Below are 20,794 nucleotides of genomic sequence, written 5' to 3' on the forward strand. Positions count from 1 at the left end.
ACCTGGGGGGGGGGGGGGTGCTCACATCCCCTGCCATCCCGGCCCCAGAGTCTTGCTTCCTCCCGGTGGGCGGTGCTCCTAGGTGTCAGGGCTCCAAACCACCTTTAATCCCTCACCTGCCTCTCACCTGTACCAGGAGCTTCCACCAGGCCCCTCCCCACCCGTGGGAGGCCCCACAGCCAAGTAGATCCCGCTCCGAGCCCAGCTCTACCACTGATGGGCCGAGTGACCTCCGCGCGCCACTTCCTTCCCCGGCCTCAGTTTCCTCATCTGTAAAGTGGAAACAACAGTTCCCACCTCCTAAAGCTCAAACGAGCTGCCGCAGGAGGGCAGCTTCTGTCCATTCCGTGTCTCGGAGGGTCCCGAGAGGTCAGAGAAGCCCGGGGAGGGCGGGGCGTGAGGACGGCAAGACCCCCCCCCCCCCCCCCCGTCCTGGACACCCCGACACCCACGCGTTCACACCCACCCGCACCCCCGCCCGCGTCCTGCAGCCGCTGTGCACCACCTTGTGGCCAGACCCGGCACTGCCGGCGAGAAGGGGTGGGGGCGCCCCTGGACCCTGGACCCTGGACCCTGGAGGAGGGAGGAGGGAGGAGGGAGGAGGGAGGAGGGAGGAGGCCCGAGAGCCCCGCTGGGCTGTAGGCGGAGGTTACACGGGGCGGCCGTCCTGACACGCTCCCTGTGGGGGTCCGGAGAAGAGACCGTGAGGGGGGCCAGCCCTCTGCGAGCCCCTTTTTCCATCCTCCCCACTTGGGCACCAGGTGCAAGGAAGGGGAAAAGGACCTTTTATCATCCCCTGCACAGCACAGCAAGGTCAGAGTGGTGCCCGTTTTACAGATGAGGAAACGGAGGCTCGGGAGGTGACACCCATCAACCGGTGGGGCAGGGGTAGGATCCAAACATGGGGGTGCCTGCCACCACCCCTTTCCATTCCTTGCATCGTTGAGTTCCGCGGAGTGTTCAGTGCGCTCCACTCTGCTCAGGAATTGTTTGCTGACCTCTCCCTGGCCGAGGGCACCCACCACCTCTGACAGTACAGCTTGGCGCTGGGGAGCCCCAGCTTCGGCATCAGCCCCACCCGGTATGAATCCTGATTCTGGTCCCTGCCCTTAGGCAAGGCCTTGTTGGTCTGTTTCACTCTTGGGGACCCTCGTTTCCCCACCTGTAAGTTGAGATAACAGGACCTACCTCACAGTACCCTGGAGGCGGGCTCCTGCCACCAAGCAGGCACCTGTTGGGGGAGGGGATGTGTCCCAGGACTGCTCCCCACTGAGCAGATCTCCAGGATGGATGCCTCTGGACCTTCCAAGTGACATCTCCCCTGGGTCCCCCCACCAGGGGCCTGCATCTCCCTTCTCAAGGGACTGTGTTGGTTCTTCTGTCTCCCACTCTGCACACAGACCCCTCCCTCCCTCTCCTCCTCTACCCCATCCAACCCCCAAGGACCTCCTTCCCTCAGGCTTCCAGGAAGTGGCCTGTGGAGGCAGAGAGGAAAGAGGGAGGGCCCGGGGCATTTCCTCCCCCTCTGTCTGCCTTTTGGGGCCGGGGCACTACCCACTACTGCTCTGACCAGAGGCCCCTCTGTTGCTTCAGCCTTCACCAGCTCAGGTAACTCTGTTCCCTCTGTGGCTAAGTGGGGCCACCTTCAGCCCTGACCTCCCCAATCTCCCAGAGGCCTCTCCTACTGTCCCCTACTCCGTCCTTCTTGGAGCTGTCTTCCCTGGCTTCCCTCCTACTTTCCTGGCTGTCCCTGGCCCTTTCCTTCCCAGATGTCAGGGTACACGGGGATCTGCTCCCATTTCCCTGCCCTTCTCACACCTCACTCCCTGGACGAGCCTGCTTCAGCCTGTGGGCTGTCTGCCAGTGGCTCTTAACCATTTCAGTTCCCCCTTGACTGATATCTTGTATCACTCTTTGTTCTCCTGAAATGAAATGACATACCTATGCGTATAATTCTCCAAGGAGAGCCATCCTGGTGCCCTAACTGAAATAGCAGAATGAGCCATTATAGGCTAGTTGTTCAAATCCTGGCTTCTACACTTTCCAGCTATGTGAGCTGGGGTGAGTCCCTTAACCTCCCTGTGCCTCAGTTAGCTCTCCAGTAAAAAAAAAAAAAGGTGGGGGGGTTCTTTTATGTAGCACTTTGCTGCACAGGGTTATTATGAGGATTAAATAAGTAATTATTCATGAAGCATTTAGGACAGTGCCTGGCACATGTTAAGAGCTAAGCAAGTTCTGATTAAACCAATAAGGAAAGTAATTTAGAAGGACGAGTATTTCAAGTTGCAAATACTTTTATCAGCTGCACTAGAAGACATGATAAAATGACAAGACACTTGTGCCTATACGTCGAGCTCCCTGAATGTGACAGCCACAAATGTGGACTGGTAAGGAGAATGTCAAGTTGGCAACTCAAATACCACAAGTAGTGTTGACATTAAATGTATAATTTTCTGAAATGGTGACAACTCTGGGTAAGGTTCTGAACAAGATAAAGAGCAGTATTCCTTCAATTTACATGGAAGCTGTATTTCTGGCAATTTCAGTGTATGTTGAAATTCAGAGCATTCATGCAAAAACGCTCTGTATTTATGTTCAAGACTTGGGCTCTTGCTCAGACACAAACAGGTGTTTTTTTCCTCTACTTGGATATCTGGTAGAACATTCCAGAGTCAATGGCATATGAGACATTATTTGCAGTATGGGCTGTTCTGTACATCGCAGGCTGTCCAGGACCCCAGGCCCCACCACTAAATGTCAGCGGTGGCCCCCAGTCATCATGAAAAGAGTATCCCTAGAAATCCCCCCAAAAAAGCATCCAGGAGGCCCCTGGTTCTATACCAACTACCAGACTTGTCCAAATCCCAAATTGGGTCTTCTGCTCCTTGACTTCCAGTTACCCTCAGGCCAAGTTCAAATTCCTGAGCCTGATGCCCAAAGCCCTCATAATTGGGCTCCTTGCTTACCTTCCCACAACGTGGATTCCTATCATCAGTCCCACCTTCTCCCCTACCCAAGACACTCAGCTGCTCCATCTTGCCCCCACTCCCAACCAAACACACATAAACACACCAAGTTGTTCTTTGGCTGGCTAGTCTTGGCTCCCAGGATCTGCTCCCTGGAAAACCCACCACTCCTCCCTCCACCTGGTTGAAAGCTGTGCTGATAATCTTGTCGATCCTTTGGGACCTGGTTCTGGTGGCCCTGCCTCAGAACGGCCTTAGTCACCCCCAGGCTTGGTCAGGGCCTCTCCTGTGCTCCCACAGACCTGTGGGCTTCCCCCAGTGACCTCAGCACCGACCACCACCCTGTTCTGGTTGCCAGTCTCATCTGAGGATGTCTGCACCATTCTGAAGAACATAGAGCAGGTGAGAGCCATTCCACCTTTGGCCTTCAGAAGCTCACATCTTGTATCCATGTGCGCATGAACAATGCTGGGAGACACTTGCTCAGAGCCTGGTGGGAGCCCCCAGGACAGGGAGGCCAGCCGCCACAGGGCAGTTTCCCTGAGGAAGTGGAACCTTGGGATGTGGATAGTTTTCCAGGTAGAGAGGAGGCAAAAGGCTTCCCTGGCTGAAGGCTCAGTGAGCAAAGGTCAGTTGTGAGAGGACAGACTGTGTCACTGTACCCTCAGGGACTGCAGGCAGGTGAGTGTGGCCTGAGGTCAGGATGTGGAGGGCCTGTGATCAGAGGGGAGCTGTGCTCTGCTGATGCACAAGGCCAAGGAGGTTGGGCTTTGCCCTGGGGGCACTGGGGAGCCTGGGATTGAAGCCCTGAAGCACGGCATGACCCTATTGGTTTGCTTGCTTGCGGCAGAGTTCCCTCTGAGAGGCGTGTGGAAGAGGCACCGCAGGAGGGCAAGAGCAGAAATAATCCAAGGAGAGATCACAAAGTCTAATTAGGACACAGAAGAGAGTAGAGAGAAGGGTGGGCATTGGTGTGGCTGAAACAAGAGTTTGATGTCTGCTGGGACTGAGAAAGAGGGAGAAGGCCAGTGCGCTTCTCTGGCAAAGCATTCCAGGGTGGTGAGCCCCCCACCCCACCCCTTGAGAGTGGAGACAGGAGCAGTCAGGAGGGCTTGGGAGAGTGGCCCCCACACACCGCATCCTCCACGCCCACAGGGCAGGCTGCAGGCCCCTCTGGCGTCACTAGAGGGAGCTCCAGGATAGGCCAGGCTCCCCTCTCCCACCGGCTGCCAGCCTCCCCCCGCCCTCCCCAGGGGGACAGAACCCAGCACACTGCTCAGATGGAGGCTTGGGAGGGGGGGGGTGACCCTGCCCCAGCCTGGCCCAAGTGCAGCTGCTCAAAGGCTTGGGCCACCTCGTCCTCCAGCTTCACTCGGCCAGAGTAGGGGGCACTTCTGGAGCTAAGAACAGGTGGGGGCAGAGGTTGGGGACTGCCTGTCCTGCCTTACCTTGCACCTCATCCTCTACTCCCCCCCCAGGAGAAGGGGAGCAACCCACTGAAGGTCACATCTGTCAGAAGCCAGGCTAGAACCAGACAGAACTTCTGTCCCCAGCTGGGGATGGAAATGTTCCAGAGCTCCCGAATCAGAGCAGCTCTTGAACTGGAACAGTGCAAACAGCTTTGGCAAGACTCCCTGACCTTTCCTACAAAAACTGTGTGTGGGGTGTGGGCGTAAGTTTCCTTTGCCACTTCCCCATATCACCTGGGACCCTGAGGTGTGGGGGAGATAGATAGCTTTCCAAGCAGAGGGGTCATCAGTCCATAGGCAGGGAGAGGCTGGCACGTTCAAGGGCAGATTGGCTGCAGTGTGGAAGGCTGCTGGGGGAATGGGGCGCTATCAGGGAGTCGGGACACTGCCCAGGAACAGGGGAGCTTTGGCAGGCCTCCTGCATCCAAGGCAATGACAAGAGAGCTCAATGCCAGAACTGCATTTGCAAAGAATCGCTCCAGCTGCAAGGAGGAGAGTAGTAGAATTACAATTTTTGGAAAAGTGATTGGCCTCTTTACTTGAGTCTAAATGGCAGCACGGTCTTTTAAATTTTTATGGGGAAAAAAAAAAGAATAATGAATAGAGACCCAGAAAGAGGAAATCCATTTCCTTTTAAATCTGACGGAAAGAGCAAATCCAACCCCCCCAAAAATGCCAGCAAGATTGTAATCATCTGTAACAAAAGGTGCAATCCCAGCAGAACTCACTGCAAGCTGCCTTCCCCCTTGAACCAAGAACCCTGAATCTGAAGTCCCTTTCAACAACATGGCTTTGGTTGCCCACATGGAGGATCTGAGGTTTTGGTGGGGGCAGGGAGTAGCCCAAGGTCATACGGCAAAGTTGGAACGGGAACCAGGACTCCTGATTCTCAAGCTTGGGTCTCCTCTCTCTCTACAAGCCTGCTTGTCTACACATGCTGCACACACACATACCCCCTCCCATATACACCCCACCGCACCCCACACAGGAAATGCTTTCCAAACTCAGAAATGCAAATGCGTGCATACAGCTGAGATTCCCCCAGACTCACAGATTTGCTCACATAGACATACATATACTTGCCAGGCTAGAAGTGAGTGGACATCCACATGGTACCCCCCAGAGCACCCAAATACACAAACATACATATTTGCATTCACACACACACTGGCGTTCACACACAGAAATATCTGATCATGCCAAATCTAAATACTCAAATATATCCAGATAGCTACACAGGGCACACATGTACAAACCTCTACAGGTAGACATGAGATTCACAAACCCCCTCACACAACAGACACACAGACCCCTAAATATTCAGACACACTCACACAGCATGTGTCACAACCCCGTGAGGCCCACAGGCCAACGCTCTGAGCTATAGGCCACGTCCTCTTGTTCACACCCAGGCCATGCTGACACCCGAGTTGGCGTGCAGTGTCCCTGCCGTGCCTCTGTGGGGGCCTGGGAATCTGAGATGGGCAAGTACTGCCTCCTGTGGGAGCCCAAGGATACCGTGCCCTATGGAGAAAGCCAGGGTTGATTCATGGCAAGGGCCCAGTTTGCTCTGGGGGCCAGGAGCTGCCCCCAGACCCACCCTAGCTCAGCCCCTTACTCTCCCCATCCCATAGGTGTGTGCAGCTGAGTGTGTTCCAGTGTGTCTAACCAGGGGCAGGCAGGGGGCAAAGTCAGAGTTCAGGTACTATGTGGCTTTAGGATTCCTTCTTTCATCCATCCAGCTGATAATAACACTGTGAATCAGGCAAAACAAAGGCAAACAAACCCCTAAAAGTGCAGTTGGGAGTGGGGGTGACCCACAGAGGTGGGCTCCTCTGAGACCTGGGCTGCACCTGGGCTGTGAGGCTGAGCAATTCACCCTCTCTGGGCCTCAATTTCTTTGTCTGAGAAACGGGGACCACAATTTCCCCGCCCACCTGTTGGGTTTTTGTTTTTTTTTTTTTAAGATTTTATTTATTTATTCATGAGAGAGAGAGAGAGAGGGGCAGAGACACAAGCAGAGGGAGAAGCAGGCTCCACACAGGGAGCCTGATGTGGGACTCGATCCTGGATCTCCAGGATCACGCCCTGGGCTGAAGACGGCGCTAAACTGCTGAGCCACCCGGGCTGCCCTGGGTTTGTTGTTAGAATCAAATGCGATGATGGATGTGGCAGTGCTTTCAGGGTGTGTGGGGGGTGGGAGTTTTAGTACAATAAGAGGGAGACGTTTATTAGGTGCCAACTGTGTGCCAGACCCATGGGATGGGATGTGGATAGGTGCACAGAGTCAGAGAAGCGCAGCTAGGTCTGATCCCTGCTTTGCCAAGACGAGCTGTGTGAGCTTGAGCAAGTTACTTAACGTTTCTGAACTTCTACTTTCTCACCTGTAATGTAGGCATAATGCTCAGGTTAGATGAGTGCTGTGGATGGCGTGCCTAAAAGGCTGGGGCCTGCCATGAAGCAGATGTGCAACAGTCATTTCCTCTTAGTATTCATCAGCTTTTATGTATTCAGTCACCAAACACTGAGCAGCACTACGAACCGGGCCTGATTCTAAGGGCTCTCCAATTCTAAGGGAATTCTGACTCATTTAATCCTTCTAACAGAGGATCCCTGGGTGGCTCAGGGGTTTGGCGCCTGCCTTTGGCCCAGGGCACGATCCTGGAGTCCCGGGATCGAGTCCCACGTCGGGCTCCTGGCATGGAGCCTGCTTCTCCCTCCTCCTGTGTCTCTGCCTCTCTCTCTCTCTCTCTCTCTATGTCTGTCATGAATAAATACATTAATTAATTAAAAAAATAAAAGATTTAATCCTTCTAACAACTCTACTATCATCCCTTTTTTACACGGCACTGAGATGTCCCGTCACTTATCCGAGGTCACGCAGCTGCTAGAAGGCAAAGCTGGAATTGGAACCCAGCTCTGCCAGCCTCTCCAAACCCATCTACATGACAAGCATTTCCCACTTAGGGTTCAACGTCCTCCCGCCTCCCCAAGAGCAGTCCCTGTTAAATAAATCAGTAACGGTTTCTAATTCCCAGACTTGGTTGCAAATGAATTATTCACACTGGAGGGACTGCAAATGGCTGGCTGAGCCTCACTATCCAAGGAGGGCTGCCCGCCCGCCCACAAGATGCCACTCCCTCCCCTGGGCATGGGTCCTGGTGGGCCAGCCAGAGGCTGCCGGAGTTGGCGGGTACTGGGGCTGCTCCGGGAACAGGAGGAGGGGCTTTCCTCCTCCCACTCCCAGCCTTTGCTTTCTAATAAGCTCACAGCCTGGCTCTGTCAAGAGAACATAAGCTCAGGACTCAGGCAGTCCTGAGTTCCAATCCCAGCTCTGCCCTGAGCAGCTGTGTGACCTCAAATAGGTGGCCTACCCTCTCTGAGTCTCTGGGGAGGCTGACCAGCGGCCCCCCCGCCCACTTCATACTTTCTCTTCTTCCTCCATTTGTGGGCTGAGGCTTGTGCTGCTCAACCAGGCCCTATGCTGGAAGCTGGGGACGAAGGTCTTGTTCTGTGGGGATGCTCAGTCCCAGTGTCTCATCTTCTGCTTCCATTATCTGGCTGGGATCCATGTCTGAGCCAGAGCCCTGTGGCTGGTTGTAGGGGATACTGGATGCTCCAGAGCCCCCCCATCAAGGGCCAGTTACCCCCCTCCAACTGCTAGGAGCATTGAACCATGATGTCTCCCACTGCCAGGGGCAGCAGGGGCCACTGCCTGACCAACGCAGAGCTACAAAGGCCTAGCTCCCTTGCCTCAACTGGGACAACCCCAAAGGACCGTCACAGCTCCAGGAACCTCTTCAGGGGCCTCAGCTACAACCTCACTGTGGCTCAGCTTCTCCCACTGCCCAGTCCTGCCTTCCTGCTTCCTTCCAGGGGTCTCTTCCGAGGGCATGCCCCCATAAACCTGCCTGTAATCCTCCGTGCAGCACATTTCCAGGAACCCCATCTAACACACTTGTCACAGCCAGGACCCAATCTCAGCAGTAAATGAGACCCAACCCAGGTCACCAAGACTCAATACTGCTCACAGGCTGAGCCCACATTCTGCCCCAGTCCAAATCCTGCTCCTGCTCCCAAACTGCGGCCAGTTCTCCCATGGGAAGCAGAGGATTACCTAAGGCAGAAATGAGGGATAAGCAGTGGGAGGTAGAAGGGATTTGGAGTCTGTCTTAGACTGAGAATAGGATCAAAGCAAACCTCAGTGGAGAAGATGAACGGGTGACCCAGGCAGCCAGAAGGTCAGGGTCACAGCCTCTCACTTCACAGAGAGGTCTTTTTCAAGAACAACTAAACAGTATCTTCTTTATGGAAAAACCAAATCTGAACCAAGAATGGTAAGATTAGTCATAATAGTTGCCATTTCTCCCCCACTGAGCCCTGCACCAGGCAGGGGGCAGAGCAGCTCCCCCAAGTGCTGACACCTGAAAATCAGCACAACAGGCCCCTCCCCCAGAAGACCAGCTAGACAAGTCCCAGGGGAAGTCAAGGGACTTAAAGTACACAGAAGCAGAAGATACTCCCCAGTGGTTTTTTTTGTTTGTTTTGTTTTGCTTTTTTTTTTAAAGATTTATTTATTCATTCATTCAGAGAGAGAAGAGAGAGGCAGAGACACAGGCAGAGGGAGAAGCAGGCTCCATGCAGGGAGCCCGACGTGGGACTCGATCCTCGGTCTCCAGGATCACACTCCGGGCTGCAGGCGGCGCTAAACCACTGCGCCACCAGGGCTGCCCCTTTTTTTGCTTTTTGATTTGTTTCCTTCCCCCACCCTTTTTTTCCTTTCTTTCTTTTTCTTTCTCTTTTTCTTCTCTCTTTTTTTCTTCTTTTTTTTTCTCTTTTCTTTCCTTCTTTCTCTCCTTTTTCTCCTTTTCCCAATACAACTTGCTTTTGGCCACTCTGCACTGAGCAAAATGACTAGAAGGAAAACCTCACCTCAAAAGAAAGAATCAGAAACAGTCCTCTCTCCCACAGAGTTACAAAATCTGGATTACAATTCAATATCAGAAAGCCAATTCAGAGGCACTATTATACAGCTACTGGGGGCTCTAGAAAAAAGCATAAAGGACTCAAGAGACTTCGTGACTGCAGAATTTAGGTCCAATCAGGCCGAAATTAAAAATCAGTTGAATGAGATGCAATCCAAACTAGAAGTCCTAACAACGAGGGTTAATGAGGTGGAAGAACGAGTGAGTGACATAGAAGACAAGTTGATGGCAAAGAGGGAAACTGAGGAAAAAGAGACAAACAATTAAAAGACCATGAGGATAGATTAAGGGAAATAAACGACAGCCTGAGGAAGAAAAACCTACGTTTAATTGGGGTTCCCAAGGATGCCGAAAGGGCCAGAGGGCCAGAATATGTATTTGAACAAATCCTAGCTGAAAACTTTCCTAATCTGGGAAGGGAAACAGGCATTCAGATCCAGGAAATAGAGAGATCCCCCCCTAACATCAATAAAAACCATCCAACACCTCGACATTTAATAGTTAAGCTTGCAAATTCCAAAGATAAAAAGAAGATCCTTAAAGCAGCAAGAGACAAGAAATCCCTGACTTTTATGGGGAGGACTACTAGGGTAACAGCAGACCTCTCCACAGCGACCTGGCAGGCCAGAAAGGTCTGGCAGGATATATTCAGGGACCTAAATGAGGAGAACATGCAACCAAGAATACTTTATCCAGCAAGGCTCTTATTCAGAATGGAAGGAGAGATAAAGAGCTTCCAAGACAGGCAGGAACTGAAAGAATATGTGACCTCCAAACCAGCTCTGCAAGAAATTTTAAGGGGGACTCTTAAAATTCCCCTTTAAGAAGAAGTTCAGTGGAACAATCCACAAAAACAAGGACTGAATAGATATCATGATGACACTAAACTCATACCTTTCGATAGTAACTCTGAACGTGAACAGGCTTAATGACCCCATCAAAAGGCGCAGGGTTTCAGACTGGATAAAAAAGCAGGACCCATCTATTTGCTGTCTACAAGAGACTCATCTTAGACAGAAGGACACCTACAGCCTGAAAATAAAAGGTTGGATAACCATTTACCATTCAAATGGTCCTCAAAAGAAAGCAGGGGTAGCCATCCTTATATCAGATAAACTAAAATTTACCCTGAAGACTGTAGTGAGAGATGAAGAGGGACACTACATCATACTTAAAGGATCTATCCAACAAGAGGACTTAACAATCCTCAATATATATGCCCCGAATGTGGGCGCTGCCAAATATTTAAATCAATTAATAACCAAAGTGAAGAAATACTTAGATAGTAATACACTTATACTTGGTGACATCAATCTAGCTCTTTCTATACTCGATAGGTCTTCTAAGCACAACATCTCCAAAGAAACGATGGATTCACAGATGGATTTCACAGATATCTACAGAACTTTACATCCAAACTCAACTGAATACACATTCTTCTCAAGTGCACATGGAACTTTCTCCAGAATAGACCACATACTGGGTCACAAATTGGGTCTGAACCGATACCAAAAGACTGGGATCATCCCCTGCATATTCTCAGACCATGATGCCTTGAAATTAGAACTAAATCACAACAAGAAGTTTGGAAGGACCTCAAACACGTGGAGGTTAAGGACCCTCCTGCTAAAAGATGAAAGGGTCAACCAGGAAATTAAGGAAGAATTAAAAAGATTCATGGAAACTAATGAGAATGAAGATACAACCGTTCAAAATCTTTGGGATGCAGCAAAAGCAGTCCTAAGGGGGAAATACATCGCAATACAAGCATCCATTCAAAAACTGGAAAGAACTCAAATACAAAAGCTAACCTTACACATAAAGGAGCTAGAGAAAAAACAGCAAATAGATCCTACATCCAGCAGAAGAAGAGAGTTAATAAAGATTCGAGCAGAACTCAACGAAATTGAGACCAGAAGAACTGTGGAACAGATCAACAGAACCAGGAGTTGGTTCTTTGAAAGAATTAATAAGATAGATAAACCATTAGCCAACCTTATAAAAGAAGAGAGAGAAGACTCAAATTAATAAAATCATGAATGAGAAAGGAGAGATCACTACCAACACCAAGGAAATACAAATGATTTTAAAAACATATTATGAACAGCTATACGCCAATAAATTAGGCAATCTAGAAGAAATGGACGTATTTCTGGAAATCCACAAACTACCAAAACTGGAACAGGAAGAAATAGAAAACCTGAACAGGCCAATAACCAGGGAGGAAATTGAAGCAGTCATCAAAGACCTCCCAAGACACAAGAGTCCAGGGCCAGATGGCTTCCCAGGGGAATTCTATCAAACGTTTAAAGAAGAATCCATACCTATTCTCCTAAAGCTGTTTAGAAAGATAGAAAGAGATGGAGTACTTCCAAATTCATTCTATGAGGCCAGCATCACCTTAATTCCAAAACCAGACAAAGACCCCACCAAAAAGGAGAATTACAGACCAATATCCCTGATGAACATGGATGCAAAAATTCTCAACAAGATACTAGCCAATAGGATCCAACAATACATTAAGAAAATTATTCACCATGACCAAGTAGGATTTATTCCCGGGACACAAGGCTGGTTCAACACTCGTAAAACAATCAATGTGATTCATCATATCAGCAAGAGAAAAACCAAGAACCATATGATCCTCTCATTAGATGCAGAGAAAGCATTTGACAAAATACAGCATCCATTCCTGATCAAAACTCTTCAGAGTGTAGGGATAGAGGGAACATTCCTCAGCATCTTAAAAGCCATCTACGAAAAGCCCACAGCAAATATCATTCTCAATGGGGAAGCACTGGGAGTCTCTCCCCTAAGATCAGGAACAAGACAGGGATGTCCACTCTCACCACTGCTATTCAACATAGTACTGGAAGTCCTAGCCTCAGCAATCAGCCAACAAAAAGACATTAAAGGCATTCAAATTGGCAAAGAAGAAGTCAAACTCTCCCTCTTCGCCGATGACTTGATACTCTACATAGAAAACCCAAAGCCTCCCCCCCCCCAAGATTGCTAGAACTCATACAGCAATTCGGCAGTGCGGCAGGATACAAAATCAATGCCCAGAAGTCAGTGGCATTTCTATACACTAACAATGAGACTGAAGAAAGAGAAATTAATGAGTCAATCCCATTTACAGTTGCACCCAAAAACATAAGATACCTAGGAATAAACCTATCCAAAGAGGTAAAGGATCTATACCCTCAAAACTATAGAACACTTCTGAAAGAAATTGAGGAAGACACAAAGAGATAGAAAAATATTCCATGCTCATGGATTGGCAGAATTAATATTGTGAAAATGTCAATGTTCCCCAGGGCAATGTACACGTTTAATGCAATCCCTATCAAAATACCATGGACTTTCTTCAGAGAGTTAGAACAAATTATTTTAAGGTTTGTGTGGAACCAGAAAAGACCCCGAATAGCCAGGGGGATTTAAAAAAAGAAAACCATAGCTGGGAGCATCACAATGCCAGATTTCAGGTTGTACTACAAAGCTGTGGTCATCAAGACAGTGTGGTACTGGCACAAAAACAGACACATAGATCAATGGAACAGAATAGAGAACCCAGAAGTGGACCCTGAACTTCATGGTCAACTAATATTCGATAAAGGAGGAAAGACTATCCATTGGAAGAAAGACAGTCTCTTCAATAAATGGTGCTGGGAAAATTGGACATCCACATGCAGAACAATGAAACTAGACCATTCTCTTACACCATACACTCAAAGATAAACTCAAAATGGATGAAAGATCTAAATGTGAGACAAGAGTCCATCAAAATCCTAGAGGAGAACACAGGCAACACCCTTTTTGAACTCGGCCACAGTAACTTCTTGCAAGATACATCCACGAAGGCAAAAGAAACAAAAGCAAAAATGAACTATTGGGACTTCATCAAGATAAGAAGCTTTTGCACAGCAAAGGATACAGTCAACAAAACTCAAAGACAACCGACAGAATGGGAGAAGATATTTGCAAATGACATGTCAGATAAAGGGCTAGTTTCCAAGATCTATAAAGAACTTCTTAAACTCAACACCCAAGAAACAAACAATCCAATCATGAAATGGGCAAAAGACATGAACAGAAATCTCACAGAGGAAGACATAGACATGGCCAACATGCACATGAGAAAATGCTCCGCATCACTTGCCATCAGGGAAATACAAATCAAAACCACAATGAGATACCACCTCACACCAGTGAGAATGGGGCAAATTAACAAGGCAGGAAACCAGAAATGTTGGAGAGGATGCGGAGAAAAGGGAACCCTCTTACACTGTTGGTGGGAATGTGAACTGGTGCAGCCACTCTGGAAAACTGGAGGTTCCTCAAAGAGTTAAAAATAGACCTGCCCTACGACCCAGCAATTGCACTGCTGGGGATTTACCCCAAAGATTCAGATGCAATGAAACGCCGGGACACCTGCACCCCGATGTTTCTAGCAGCAATGTCCACAACAGCCAAACTGTGGAAGGAGCCTCGGTGTCCACTGAAAGATGATGGATAAAGAAGATGTGGTCTATGTCTACAATGGAATATTCCTCAGCCATTAGAAACGACAAATACCCACCATATGCTTCGACGTGGATGGAACTGGAGGGTATTATGCTGAGTGAAGTGAGTCAATCAGAGAAGGACAAACATTATATGTTCTCATTCATTTGGGGAATATAAATAATAGTGAAAGGGAATAGAAGGGAAGGGAGAAGAAACGTGTGGGAAATATCAGAAAGGGAGACAGAACATGAAGACTCCTAACTCTGGGAAATGAACTAGGGGTGGTGGAAGGGGAGGAGGGCGGGGGATTGGGGTGACTGGGTGACGGGCACTGGTGGGGGCACTTGACAGGATGAGCACCAGGTGTTATTCTGTATGTTGATAAATTGAACAGCAATAAAAAATAAATTTATTAAAAAAAATAGTTGCCATTTCTCGAGCAAGGAGGATGTCCAGGGCACCGCGCTGTGGGATCTGCTTCATGGTCTTCCATCTCCTCAGAACATCCTCATGGGATTCTATTACCACCAATTTTACAGATGAGGAAGCTGAGGCTTGGAGGGCTGAAATGACTTGCCGTGTACCTCAGCCATGGCAGAACCAGCATTCAAACCTGGACCATTCTGTGCTTCTGTGGGATCTAGGCCCAAGCAGAGACTGGTATCCTGAACAAAGGCCCCTAAGGGGCTTCCGAATGACCCCTGGGCCATCCGAACTTGCTGTTGCACCAAACACCTGTGATTGCCCAGGGCAGCAGGGGGGTCAGGGAAAGAGTGGAGGATAGTCTGTGAGTCTCTGTGACTGCGACCCAGCCCCAATTTCAGACAGGCCACTGTTCCTCTCAGGCCCTTCAGTTCATATTATTTGATTCCAACACCCGTCTGCGTGGAATGGAAGAGGAAACTATGGCCCAAAGAGAGGACACTGCTTGTCCAGGCTCGCAGAGCTAGGACTTCTCAAGGATTCCTGATAATTGGTCTCCTGTCCTCTGTTCGGTATACAGAAGAACAAAGGCCACTGCTAACCAACCGAACACGTGTGGCCCTCCAAGACTCATATGTTGAAACCTAACCCCCAACGTGATGGGTGTTTGGAGGTGGGGCCTTTGGGAAGTGATTGGGTCATAAGAGTGGAGCCCTTGTAAATGGGACTAATGTCCTTATAAAAGAGACCCAGGAGAGATCTCTGGTCCCTTCTGCCATGTGAAGTTATGAAAGACAGCTGTCTGTGAACCGGGAAGCAGGTGCTCACCAGACACTGAATCAAGCCAGTACCTTGATCTTGGACTTTCCAGCTTCCAGAGCTGTGAGAAATAAATTTCTGTTGTTTATACCCAGTCTATGATATTTCATTACAGCAGCCCAAATGCACTAAGGCAGCCATTTCCCCCATCTGTTCCACACTGTTGATTCTTCCATCCATCCGTCCATGCGAATATGCACCCATGCATGAATCCATGCATGCACCCATCCACATATTCATTTACCCATGCATCCACGCATGCCTCCACCCACAGCTGTGCAATGAGCATCCTCTATGTGCCAGGTCTGGGCTGGGTGTTAGGGGCAGACCAGGCACAGCCTACCCTCGTGGAGTGTACAGGCTGACTGAGGAGCCACATATTAAACAAACAGCCCACAAAGCCCAAATGCATCACCATTGTGCTAAGTGCTGGGAAGAGGCAACTCAGGATGTTATGAGTAGGTGTAACAAGGACCATCTCTCTTGGGAGTGTTCTCTGGGCCCCAGGGAGCTGGTGGGCAGGAAACCTGCTGAGGCAGCCCCATGGGCTTGGCCTCAGGGGACAGAAGCTATGAGAAAAGCATGAAAAATGCCCCAGTGGAGCCAATTGGCTTGGTGAGGTCACAGCCGGCCGACCTGGCCCTTCCTTGGCTACAGTAGGAGGTAAGTCAAGAGGTAAGGGAGGGGCAGGGGGGGTGTCTTTTAAAAATCTCCCTCCAGATTTGCTTTGTGAGCAATCCCAGCTGGAGTCTGAAGACTCCAAGAACTGTATCAGAGCTTTAGGAAACACAAGAGAAGTTATTTCAGGAGAAGGGAACAGCATGAGCATACGTGTGGAGGTGGGGATAGTAGACAGACCCAGGAAGGTAGGGCCAGAAGAGGAAGGGGAGGAGAAACTGAGTCCTGGTCCAGTGCCTTCATCAGCATTCTGAGAGCTCAGCTCCCACCACATACCACTAGCAGGAATTACTGTGAAAAGCTGACTGTGCTCAAAGAGGGCCACACACAATCCCCATTTCATCCTCACTGGATCCAGTAAGATCATTACTGCTGGATCCCATTTAACAGACAGAAGAACCAAAGTCAGGAGAGGTTAAATGTGTCGCCCAAGAGCACAGAGTTAGCAGGTAAAAGGGTCAGGATACCATCCCAGCCTGTGTTCCTACCACTCCCCTAGTGTGCCCAGCAAACAGTGGGAGGAAATCTGGACAGGAGAGGAGCAGGGCCCATGCTGGTTCCCCCGTGATCTCATCTGTCCCTCCCACCAAGCTGGGAGTTTGCCTCTGTCGCTGCAAGACACTAGGTACAGAGCTGGTGCTTAGACAGTATCATGAATAAATATCCTAAGAGCAGGCACTCATAAGGTGCTTACCCCATGCTCTGCCACCACCACCCTGTGAGGTCATACTATCATTTTTCCCATTTCACAGATAGGGATGCCGGGACTCGGCTAGTAAGTGGTAAGGTCCTGATCCACTAGGCAGCAAGTAAAGAAATAAATCAGCAAACTCATTGATAAACACAAGTTATGACCTGTGAACAGATGAGCACAAAGGTAAGTTAAAAAAAGGTAATAAAAGGTAAGGAGTTGAAGGAGGGACACAGGGAGCTGAGGTGAGATGCAGTTCTCAGCAGAGTGCCGGAGAGGGGAAGGCCATTATGCTCGGCCCACCTGCAGTCCCCAGAAGAGCCTTTTCTCCTCCCAGGGTGGCTTGAGCGCTTGCCAGGATGTTGCCTAGCAACAGGGCCCTCACCCTGGCCCTGCCCCCTTCCTCCAGGCCATAGCTGAGCAGTGTAGCCAGCCCCAAGCACTCCCCTCCACCCCAGGACTAGGGACCCTGGCCTCCCAGGGCTCTGAGGCTGAGGTAAGAGCCCCAAAACCTACCTGCCAGAAGGGCTGCTTGGACCAGCCATGGTTCTGAAAGGCTGCCTGCCCGGCATAGGAGAGTGGAGGGAGCAGAGGCCAGAGCAGTGACCACAAGGGCCCTAAGTTGGAAGTCTTGGGTTGGAGAAAATCTTGGATGAGTCACTTCCCTTCCTGAATGGGTTTCCTCATCAGTAGAATGGGGGCACGTACCCACTGGCCAGCGGCTTGTGCGGGGGGAGCACGGGGCTGGGGAGGCTTTCCATTGGGAGCACAGGGCCTAGAGGGCTCCCTGAGGAGGTGGGCCGCTGGAACTTCCCTAAACAAGGTGGCTGGGGAGTAGGAGGATTGGCAAAGGAACCAAACGTCCTTCCAAAGGCCCAGAGGCCAGAGACTGGCATCCACTCAGCCATAGCGACCCTTTGCTCACAGGCAGGCACATTTACCTTTAGTCCTCAATGCAGATCTAGAGGTTGGGAGGAAATGAAAAGTTGCCCCAGAAGGGTAAAGAGACTTGCTCCAGGTCACACAGCTGTTGAGTGGCAGAGCCAAGTCCAGCTCCCTTTCTCCTGCTCAAATGGGTGAAGCAAAGAGCAAAAAATGCAGCAACGGAGCCTCCAGGGATCCCTCCCAGCACTGCAAGGGGGTCTGGACTTTGTGCAGAGAGCAGTGGGGAACTGCTGATGGTTTTTGAGATGGGAGGAAAATGACCCTGACTAGGTCCCTGGGTCCCTAGGTGCTGTCCTGGGCCATCTGTCTCCACCTCCCACACCTGCCACCCTCTGCATCCAGCCACCCCCACTGCTTCTCAACCGCACCGAGAAACCATGTGTGACGGAGGAGAATGTAAAAATATATATATGTAACTGAAAAACAACGTGCTGACAGAACACAGCTATAAATACTCTGACGGGTGCAGAACCATTCCTTGGATCCTTCTTCTTGCCACCCTAGGAGCGGGGCCCAGGATTTGACAGGTGGGGTTGGAACTCAGGGGGGAAGGAGAGGGGACAACCACTTGTGGACCCACTTTGTGCCCAAAGCTTCACGAGCAGTACGGACCTGAGTCTTCCCAAAATCCTCTCGGAGAATCACTACTGTGGTCTCCAGGTCATGGGTAAGGAAACTCAGATTCTGAGGCGTAGGCCGTCTGCTCACGGTCACACAGCAAAGAGGCAGTGGGGCTGGGGTTCCCGCAAGCCCTGCATGGGCCAGCCTTCCAAAGAAGAGCAAGTGGGTTTTAAGCTCTGCTTCCCTGGCCAGAGAGAGCTTCCGGTTTCCAGGCACTCCCCTGCTTCCATGCCTTCAATAGCTCCCCAGTGCCCTGCAGATAAAGACCAAACTCAGTGAGGCCCTGAAGAGCCTTTGATCTGGCCTCTGATGCCCCCTTGAGCCCACTTCTGAGCCACAGAGACCTTCTGTTAGGACCTCTCAGGACCCAATTCTCTTGACTTCTGTACCTGCGATTCCCTTTGGCAAGCATGCTGCTCCTCTCTCCTTACATCTACCCACACTAGGGCCCCAGCTTAAGTCCCACCTCTTCCCAGGCCTCCACCACCACTCAGATCCTCCTGCGCTTTCCCTGCAAATTATGAAGCTCAGGTTTCCTGTGCATCGTTATGGGTGGTGGGCCGCAGCTGGGAGCAGAACCAGGGCCGGCTGCAGGCAGCATGGCTGCAGAATGGGTGCCCCCAAGTGCTTGGCTGCTCAGGAGGGGCCCCTCTCTGATGCATGGGCAGGGCCAGGCAGTAACCCCACAGGGTAAAGTGGCCTTCAGGCTGTCAGAGACAACCAGGGGTAGAAGGGGAGCTGGCCTCAGGGCTGGGGGGAGAGGGGCAGGGACAAGGAAGGAAAAGAAGGAGAAAGAGACACAAAAGGAGCTCCACCCCCCCCAACCGCCCCACCTCCATTCCTCCTCCCCCAAAGGGCACTGGAGACACACGGAGAAGACCTGGGAGTGAGCTGGCCCATCCCCCAGACACTCACTGCATCAGGACCAGCCTTCCACATGTGGTCAGAGCTTGCTGCACCTCTGGCCGGTGTGCAGCACAAAGGTAAGGCTGCCAGGGGTCACCTGTTGTCCTCAGACCTTCCCTGTGGACCAGCACTGCCCCCTGCAAGTAAAGTATGAGCCACCTATGGCATTTTTACTTTGAATTTTCTAGTAGCCGCTTAAAGAAGCAGCTGAAGTTAGTTTTAAATGTTTTATTTAACCCAGTATACCCCAACATCATTTCATGTAATCCAGATAAAAAAAAAATCATTGAGTTTTTTTTTAAACTTTTTTTTCTTACTAAGTGTTCAAAATCCAGTATATCTTATGTATGTATAACACATCTCAGCTTGGACTAGACACATTTCAAGTGCTCATCAGCCACATGTGGCTACTATATTGGGCAGCACTGCTCTAGGCTATGCCTTGATGAGAGCCAGGAGCATGATGGTATCCACAGTCATCTCCAGGGTCTGGCATGTGACGGATACTCAAGAAATGTTTGTTGAATGACTGGCTGTCCGACTGGGTGAATAGAAGAACACATGCATGAATGAACAGATGATCTGAGACCTTGTTAGATCAAAATCCAGATCCCAGCATGCGCCATGGGAAGAGCCTAGAAATAAAGTCTCATCCCACTTCAGCCTCCAAGCCTTTGCATGACTGTGAGTCCCTCCCCTCTCTGGGCCTCAGCTTCCCCATCTGTACAAAGGGTGGTAGGGTTGGACTGCATGATGTTTTTCTGAGCTCTCACTAGAGGTTCTCAAGGGGAGCCTACCCTCCCCTCCCTAGGAAGGCCCCCCACTCCCCTGACCACCCTACTCTCCCCTCTCCTGTGTGTGTGAGAGAGGAGGTCTCAGAAGAGGCTTTCAGGTGACCTTCTGTGCAGAGCAGAGTCAGCCCCCAAAGGACTCCTGCCACACCATGGCCGTGGCCCTGGGAATGAGGCCAGAGTGTATCCTCAGGCTCCCTCCTCGGTCACCTCCCTATCTCCCATTTGTTTCAAGCTAAGGAAGACAGCAGGGCAGAGCCTGTCCCTCTGATTATGTAAAGGAGTAAAAGATGTGCTAAAGAGATGTGCTAAGAGATGTGTTAAATTCAATCTGAGGCCACACAGTGAGCAGAGCAGAACTGGGCCTCTGCTTTCCTCACCTGCGAAATGGGCACAAAACCTGCCTCACAGGGATCCCTCGGTGGCTCAGCAGTTTAGTGCCTGCCTTTGGCCCAGGGCATGATCCTGGGGTCCTGGGATCGAGTCCTGCATCGGACTCCCTGCATGGAGCCTGCTTCTCCCTCTGCTTGTCTCTCTCTCTCTCTCTCTCTCTCTGTGTGTGTCTCATGAATAAATAAATAAAATCTTAAAAAAAAAAAAAAACTGCCTCATTGAACATCAGTGCCTCAAATCCAGGCTCTGCAGCTTACATCCCTCTGGTCTTGGGGAAGAGGCTTTACCTTGCTATGTCTGTAGAAGTCCTGATTTGTAAATGGTGATGGTAACAACACCAACCTCATCTGGTGGCTGTGCCAATGAAATGTATTAACGTAAAGCGCTTATACAAGTGATAGATATTATCATTAGCCTTCACCGGGGAGCTATTCTGCAGTTCAAATGAGGCAAGGGGTGTGACTGGGGTTTATAAAACATGAAGTCCTCTCTTGAGAGGCAGGCACTTTTTGGCTGCAAAGCAGGTTGCAAACTATAATATGCACCATGACTTGCAAAGTGTTTTGTAAATGTTGTCGCATTAAGGAAGCTATTGTAGATT

The sequence above is a fragment of the Canis lupus genome, chromosome 9, assembly GCF_003254725.2.
Source record: "Canis lupus dingo isolate Sandy chromosome 9, ASM325472v2, whole genome shotgun sequence".
Classification (NCBI taxonomy): Eukaryota; Metazoa; Chordata; class Mammalia; order Carnivora; family Canidae; genus Canis; species Canis lupus.